The sequence below is a fragment of the Nomascus leucogenys genome, chromosome X, assembly GCF_006542625.1.
Source record: "Nomascus leucogenys isolate Asia chromosome X, Asia_NLE_v1, whole genome shotgun sequence".
Classification (NCBI taxonomy): domain Eukaryota; kingdom Metazoa; phylum Chordata; class Mammalia; order Primates; family Hylobatidae; genus Nomascus; species Nomascus leucogenys.
In genome coordinates, this window is record NC_044406.1 from 82832551 (window position 1) to 82841815 (window position 9265).

Sequence of the window (9265 nt, forward strand, 5' to 3'; positions counted from 1 at the left end):
AAAACAACAACAAAAAAGCAGAGTTCACTATTTTTATATAAGATAAAATATACTTTAAACTAGCAACACTAACAAAAGACAAAGATAATACATAATAATAAAAGATTCAATTCAACAAGACTTAACTATCCTAAACATGTATGCACCTAACATTGAAACACCCAGATTCATAGAACATCTACTTCTAGACCCACAAAATACTTAGCTACACAAGAATAGTGGGAGACTTCAACCCCCAACTGACAGCATTAGATCATTGAGGCAGAAAACTAACAAAGAAATTCTGAACTTAAATTTAACACTTCATCAATTGTACCTAATAAAAATATACAGAACACTCCACTGATCAACTACCAATTTTCTCTCACAGAAAATACATTATTCTCATCTGCACACAGAACATACTCTGAAATAACCACATGCTCAGTCATGAAGCAATTCGCAATGAATTGAAACAAACTGGAATCATACCAACCGTACTCTCAGACCACAGTGGGAAAAAAAATAGAAATAAACAAAGAAGATCTTTCCAAACCACAAAATTACATGAAAGTTAAACAATTAGCTCTTGAATAACTTTCAGGTAAACAATGAAATTAAGGAAGAGATCAAAAAATTCGTTGAAATAAATGAAAACAGAGACACAGCATACCAAAATCTCTGGGATGTAGCAAAAGTAGTGTTAAGAGTAAAGTTAATAGCACTAAATGCACACCTCAGAAAGTTAGAAAAAAATCTCAAATTAGCAATCTAACATCACACCTAGAGGAACTAAAAATAATAAGAGCAAACTAACCCTAAATATAGCAGCAAAAGAATAAATAAAATCAGAGCAAAACTGAATGAAATCGAGACCCAGACATTCATACAAAGAATCAACAAAATCAAAAGTTGGGTTTTAAAAAGGATAAACAAGATCGACAGACCGCTAGCTAGATTAACAACAAAAAGACAGAACATCCAAATAAGCACAATCAGGAATAACAAATGGTTGTGATATTTACAACCAGTCAGTCTCACAGAATAGAAAATATCCTCAGAGACTGTTATGAACACCTCTATGCACATAAACTAGGAAATCCACAAGAAATAGATGAATTCCTGCAAACACCCAACCTTTCAAGACTGAATATGGAAAAAGTTGAAACCCTAAGGAGGCCTGTACTGAGTTCCAAAATTGAATCAGTAATAAAAAGAAACACTACCAACCAAAAAAAGCCCCTGAAGAGATGGATTCACAGCAGAATTCTACCACATGTTAAAATAAGAGCTGGTACCAATTTTACTGAAAGTATTTTTAGAAAGCAAGGAGGAGGGACTCCTTTCTAATTTATTCTATGAAACTAGCATCACTCTGATACCAAAACCTGGCAAAGACACAAAGGAAACAAGAAAACTAAGGCCAATTTCCCTGATGACCATAGACACAGAAATTCTCAATGAAATACAAGCAAACTGAATTCAGCAGCATACCAAAAGCTAATTCACTATGGTCAAGTAGGCTTCATTCCTGGAATGCAATTGTTACCCATGGAAGGTATCTGAGTTACCAGCAACGAATAATCTGTATGGGTCTGCAGCAACGTCAATTCTTGCCTCCTTAGAAGAAAAAATTTGACTGAGGGGCATAATGAAAAAAAAAAAAGGGAGAGCGAGAGAGAGACTGAGAGACCAAGACAAGTTTTAGAGCAGAAGTGGAAGTTTTTTTTTTTTTTGAAAGGCTTTAAAACAGGAAAGAAAGAAAAGCATGCTTGAAAGAAACCCAAGAGGTCACGTGAAGGTCAAGTCCAGTGTTTAACCTTGATCCTAGGACTTTATAGGCTGGCCCCTTTTTCATTATTCTTCCCTTAGAGTAGGTTGCCACTTGCCCAGTGCTCTCCTTATGCTTGGGAGGTGAGCATACTCAGTGAGTTTAGGAAGTTGTACCCATGCCCATCTGAGGCTTTCTTCCCTTTCCTGGTGGAGTGCCCCTGGAAGGTCATACTTTGCCATTCTGCCTCTTTATGTGCATGTCCAGGCTCACCATCCCAATACCTGAGATTTTAGCATGTCCAGGATCACCATCCCAATACCTGAGATTTTATTTGAAACTTCTTTTTGTTTCTCCCTGGTGCCTGCCTTCGATTAACACTTTAATGCAACAGGTGTGGACCATCAGGAAAGTCGGGGAGAGCCCTCTCCTGCCAGGCTCATGCCTGTCTACCTGTAACACAATGATGGTTCAACATATGCAAAACAATAAATGTGAATCACCACATCAACAGAATTAAAAACAAACAAAAAAGGTCATCTCAATAGATGTGGTGAAAGCCTTTGATAAATTCAACATCCCTTCATAATAAAAACCCTCAACAAACTAGGCATCAAGGAAAGATACCTCAAAATAATAACCATCTATTACAAGTCCACAGCCAACATCATCTGGAATAGGCAAAATCTGGAATGATTCCTCTTGAGAACTGGAACAAGACAAGGATGCTTAATCTCACCACTTCTATTCAACATAGTACTGGAAGTTCTTGCCAGACTTATCAGGCAAAACAAATAAAAGGCATCCAAATAGGAAAATAAAAAGTCAAACCCTCTTTTTTTTTGTCAATATAATTCTATACCTAGAAAGCCCTAAAGACTCTGCTGAAAGGCTCCAGGAACTGATAAACTCATTCAGCAAAGTTTCAGGATAAAAGATTGATGTACAAAAATCAATAGCATTCTTATTTACGAATAACATTCAAGATCAGAATCAAATCAACAATACAATCCCATTTACAATAACCACAAAAAGTACCTAGAAATACATCTAACCAAGGAGGTAAAAAAATCTCTACCAGGAGAACTACAAAACACTGCTGAAAGAAATTGGAGATGGCACAAATAAATGGAAAAACCTTCCATGCACATGGATTGGAAGAATCAACATTTTCAAACTGACCCTACAGTCTAAAGAATTCTACAGATTGAGTGCTATCCCTTTCAAACTACAAACATCATGTTTCACAAAATTAAAAAAATACTATTTTGAAATTCATATGGAACCAGAAAGAACCCAAATAGCCAAAGTAATCCTAAGCAAAAGCAACAAAGCCAGAGACATACCATTTCCTGACTTTAAACTATACCATAAAGCCACAGTAACCAAAACATTATGGTACTGGTGCAAAACACACAGACCAATGGAACAGAATAGAGAAGCCAGGGGAAAAAAAGCTGCACTTACAGCCGTCTGATTTTTTGACAAAGTTGACAGAAATAAGCAATAAGGAAAGAACAACCTATTCAATAAATAGTGCTGGGATAGCTTTCTACCTGTAGGCAGAAGGATGAAAGTAAACACCTAACTTTCACCATATAAAACATTAACAATTTATTCATTAACATTGATGTATGTTTCTTCTAGACCCAGTTTTCTGAGAGTTTTTATCATGAAGAGATGGTAAATTTTATTAAATACTTTTTCAGCATTAATGAAATGATTGTATAGTTTTTATCCTTCATTCTGTTGATATGATGTATCACATGGATTGATTTGCGTATGGTGAACCATCCTTGCATCCCAGGAATAAAATCAACGTGGTCATGATAAATCATCTTTCCAAAATATTGTTGAATTCAGTTTACTAGTATTTTGTTGAGAATATTGTATAAATATTCTTCAGAGAAATTGGCATCTAGCTATTTTTTCTTGATATGTCTTTGTGTGGTTCTGGTATCCTGTTAATACTGCCCACATAGAAGGAGTTTGGAAGTATTTGCTTCTCCTCAATTTTTTTAAAAGAATATTTTGAGAAAGACTGGTATTAGTTTTTCTTTAAATGTTTGGTAGAATTTCACAGTGAAGCCATCAGGTCCTGGGCTTTTCTTTCCTGGAATAGTTTTTATTATAGTTTTTATCTTACTACTTGTTACTGGTCTGCACAGGTTTTCGATTTCTTCCTGGCTCTATCTTGTTAGGTTGTATGCAGAATCAATTGCAATGTCTCCTTTTTTATTTGTGATTTTATTTATTTCGATCTTCTCTCTTTTTTCTTAGTTATTCTAGCTAGGCTTCATCAATTTTGTTTAATTTTTCTGAAAACTAACATTCTTGTATTGATTTTTAGTATTTTATTACAATATCATTTATTTCTGCTCTAATCTTTATTATTTACTTTCTTTTACTAATTTTGGTTTGTTTTTAATTTTCTAACCATTTAAAGTGGATTATTAGGCCCAGTGTGGTTCCTCATGCCTGTAATCCCAACACTTTGGGAGGCTGAGGTGGGTGGATCACTTGAGGCCAGGAATTCGAGACCAGCCTGGCCAACATGGCAGAACGCCATCTCTACTAAAAATGCAAAAAACTGGGTGTGGTGGTGCAGGTCTCTAATCCCAGCTACTCTGGAGGCTGAGGCAGGAGAATTGCTTGAAAGGTGGCAGAGGTTTCAATGAGTGGAAATCTCACCACTGCACTCTGTTGCCTGGGCAACAGAGTGAGACTATATCTTAAAAAATAAATAAAAAAATAAAATAAAATGTATCATTAGATTATTTAGTTGAAGTTTGTTTTTTCTTTTTTTGATATAGGCACTTATACCTATAAATTTTGCTCTTAGCACTAGTTTTGGGTTCATATATATTCAAAAATTTTATATCCTTTTGCTGAATTGACCCCTTTATCATTATATAGTGACTTTCTTTGTCCCTTCTTATAATTTATGCCTTGAAATCTGTTTTGTCTAATATAAGTATAATGACTGCTGCTGTTTTTGGTTTTCATTGGCATGAAATATCTTTTTTCGTCCCTTTATTTTTAGTTGAATTTTTTCTTTAATGATAATGTGTGTTTCTTATAGGAAACAAATCAATGGATCTTGCTTTTTCATTTATTCTGCCCATGTCTATTGATTTGAGAGTTAGTCCTTTTACATTCAATGTTATTATCGATAAGTAAGAACTTACTCCTGTCAATTTGTTTTGTTTTGTTTTGTTTTCAGGTTGTTTTGTGGTTTTCTTTCTTTCTTTCCTGTCTTACTCTAATAAAGAAAATTTTCTCTGGTGATATAATTTACTTTCTAGTTTTTTATTTCTTTTGTATCAATTGTATGATTTTTGGTTAGAAGTTACCATGAGGCTTGCAAATACTATCTTATAATCTTATAACCCATTATTTTAACCTTACAACAACTTAACCGTATTTGTATTAACAAGTACACAAACAAGCCAAGAAAAAAACACTAATGTAAACTCACCTTAACTTCATCCTCCTGCTTTTTAACTTTTTGTTGTTTTTATTTATGTCTTATTCTACTGACTATGTCTTGAAAAGCTGTTGAAATTGTTTTTGATTGTTTCATCATTTCATCTTTCTACATAGGATAATGTAGTTCACACACCACAGTGACAGTGTTATAGTATTCTGGCTTTTCCATGTACTTAGTATTTCCAGTAGGTTTTGTACATACAGATAATTATTTACTGCCAATTAATGTTTATTATTATTATTTCTGGTTGAAATACTCTCTTTAGCATTTCTTATGGAATGATTTTAGTATTGATGAAATCTTTCAGCTTTTGTTTGTCTGAGAAATTCTTTACTTTTTTATGTTTGAAAGATAATTTTTTATGGATATACTATTGTAGGCTGAAAGTTTTCTTTTCTTCAGCACTTTAAATATGTCACTCTCTTCTGTCCTGTAAAACTTCTACTAAAAAGCCTGCTGCCAGAGATAGTGGAGCTCCATTACATGTTGTTTGTTTCTTTTCTTTTGCTGTTTTTAGGATCCCTTTTTCATCCTCAACCTTTGAGAGTTTGATTATTAAATTCCTTGAGGTAGTGTTCTTTGGGTTATATCTGCTTGCTGTTCTATAACCTTCTTGCACTTGGATATTGATATCTTTCTCTAGGTTTGGAAAGTTCTCCATTATTATTACTTTAAATAAATTTTGTACCCCATATCCTTCTCTGCCTCTTCTTTAAGGCCAGCAACTCCTAGATTTTCTCTTATGAAGATATTTTCTAAATTCTATAGGTGTGCTTCATTGTTTTTATTTTTATTATTGTCTCCTCTTAATGTATTTTCAAATAACCTGTCTTCAGGTTCACTAATTCTTTCTTCTGCTCTATTTATTTTGCTATCAAAGCACTCTACTGCATTCTTTAGTATGCCAATTGTATTTTCAGCTCCATTATTTCTGCTTATTTTAAAAAAATATTTCAATCTCTTTTTAAAATATATCTGATAGAATTCTGAATACCTTTTTAATGTTATCTTGAATATTTTTTAGTTTCCTCAAAATAGCTATTTTGAATTACCAGTCTGAAAAATAACATATCTGTTTCTCCAGGATTGTCCCCAGGTGCCTGATGTAATTCATTTTGTGAGGATATGTTTTTCTGGATCGTGTTGATGCTAGGGATGGTGTTGATGCTAGTGTCTGAGCATTAAAGAGTTAGGTATTTATTGTAGTCTTCACTGTCTGGGCTTATTTGTAGCCATCCTTTTTGGAAAGGTTTTCCAAATATTTACTTTCTCACAAACTTACAGAGTCTCTGTCTCTATTCTGAGCCACCTAAACCTATGGATAGAGTGACAGCAGCATCCTTGTGGCCACCCCCACTAGGACTGCAGTGGGTCAGACCTGAAGCCAGCACAGTGCTGGATCTCAACCAAGGCTTGTGTAACCACTCCCTTGCTACTGCCTATGTTTGCTTATGACCCTGGGGCTGTACAATCAGTAGGTGGCAAAGCAGGCAAGGCCTGTGTCCTTCTCTTCAGTGCAACTAGGCCTGCACTGGGTCAGACCTGAAGCCAGAACTGTGCAGGGTCTTGGCAAAGGCTTGTAACAAATCCCTTGCTACTGCCTATGTTTGCTCAAGGCCCTGGGGCTGTACAATCAGTAGGTTGCAAAGCCAGCCAGGCCTGTGTCTTTCCCTTCAGAGCAGTAAGGATCCCAGATCCAGGTGCATCAAGAAATGCTGTCAAGCAGACAGGAACTAAAGTCATCAATCTTAGAAGTCTAATTGGTATTCTATTGTCTTTTGGCTGAGCTGAAACTCAAATCACAAGATGCAGTCCTTCCTACTCTTCCCTTTCCTTTCCACAGGCCAAGGAGCCTTACCTTACAGCCACCTCCACACCAGGCCACAAAGAGTACTGCCAGACTACCACAAATGCTCCCTTAAGGCCCAAGGTATCTTATGTCAGCTTCTAGTGAATGCTGCCTGGCCTGGGACTCACCCTTCAGGGAAATGAGTTCCCCTCTGGCCCAGAGCAAAGCCAGAAATGCTGTGCAAGAGTCAAGTCCTGAAATTGAGGTCCCCAAATTTTGGCTTGGTGCTCTAACTCCCGTGGTGCTGTTGGACCTAAGACAAAATACACACTCCCCTTTATTTTCCCTGTGCTTTTCTCAAGTAGAAGAATTTTTGCCTCATAGCCATGACAGCTGGTAATGTGCTGAGTGTCACCTGAGGCTCACCAAGGCCCTTGATGTATTACCTGGTTATTCAGTGTTCAAGGTCTCTTCAGTCAGGAGGTGATGAATGCTGACAGGACCGGGTCTTTTCATTCAAGGCAGCAGCTTCCCTTCTGGATCAGGGTGTGTCTACAAATATTGTCTGGGAGCTAGGACCTGGAATGGAGTTCTCATGACTCTGACCAGTGTCAATCCTGCTGTGGCTGAGCTGGTATCTTAGATGCAAGATAAAGACCTCCTTATTCTTTCCTGTTCTCTCAAGTGGAAGGAAGTCATCTCTTTTGTAGCCCTGATCTGTGAAGCCTGGCATTTGGAGAGGGGCGATTCCAGCACTCCACTGGCTGCCCCAGCTGGTGTCTCAGTATGTTGCATGCCCCTTCAGTCCACTGTCTCTGGGTCTATTTTAGTCCTAGGACTTGCCTAACAGTTGCAGTTCTTACAGCCATGACTGCCTTTCAAGTTTACTTAGAAATGCAGAGCACTTTGGTCCTCAGTGGTGAGGTTTGAGGGCACTCAAATTCAAACTGCTGGGACTGACAATGTCCCTGTGGCTAGGGCTGGTTCAAATGCTCCCTCTGTGGACCAGTGTCAGATGAGTTTTGTCTGTTTTTTGTTTCTGCTCTAACAGAACAGCAGTGAGTTCAATGCCTCACAATTGCTTTGCTCTCCCTCCCCCAGCACCCAGAAATGCTTTCTGCACCAGGCTCCCAATGTCATGGGGGTGGGAGAAGTGTGGTGTCCACTATTGAGGGCCGTCTTTCTTATCCCTTCAGTGCCTCCTTCAATGAAATGAAGTTATACCCAGGTAGTATGAGTGGTCACCTGATTTTTGTTTTTCATGAAGGTGTTTTACTTCTGCACAGATAGTTGTCAAGTTAGTGTCCTTGTGTGTGTTGGGGGGTAATCAATGGAGATTTCTCTTTCACTATCTTGTTCTGCCTCCTCAAGATGACAACAATAGACACTGAGGACTAATAGAGGAGGGATGGAGGGAGACGAAGAAGGGTGGAAAACTATCCAGATAACGAGATCATTTATGTTTCAAACACTGGCACCACACAATATACCCATGTAACAAACCTGCACATATACCTCCTAAATCTATAACCAAATTTGAAATTATAAGAAAATGTGAAAAAGTAACCAATAAATCAAATAAGATATGAAAGAATTTATTATTTTGAATTATCTAAAAATTAAAACATAAAATATCAGAATTTGTGAGACGCTCTTAAAGCAATATTTATAAAAAATTGTAGGACTAAATGGCTATATTATAAAAGAAAAATGATCTCAAAACAATGAAAACAATTACATTTAAGAAGCTAGAGAAAGAAGAGGAAATTTAAAACAAGAAAGACAAAGAAAAGGGTGGGAAATGGCAGACAGGAGGCAGGAATAACTTGCAGCTCCCACTTGTGTGAACAAAACAGCGTGTGAAGACTCACACTGTGAACTTTTCCTTCAAGAATAACCACAAGAACATACTAGTAAAGACAAAAGAATTCATAGACCCTTTGAAAAAGTGGCTTGCCTCTACAAACATTGAGAGACAGCTGAAAAACTATGAGTGCTCAAAGTGTCAGAAGGGTAAAGTCTGCCTTTGAACACACATTCTCACCAGGGAGCCTGAAAATCCAGATCATGGGAGAAAGACTTAACCTTACCTAGAGCTGAAATAAATTTAGAGAGCCCAGTGAAATATGTAAGTAGAAGAAGCAGTGGGAAGTGCCCTGTAGGCACTCCCAACCCCCAAGGAAGCCCAGGGAACCAATTCCTGACTTTATCTCACAAGGGTCCTTGTTGGGGGCTG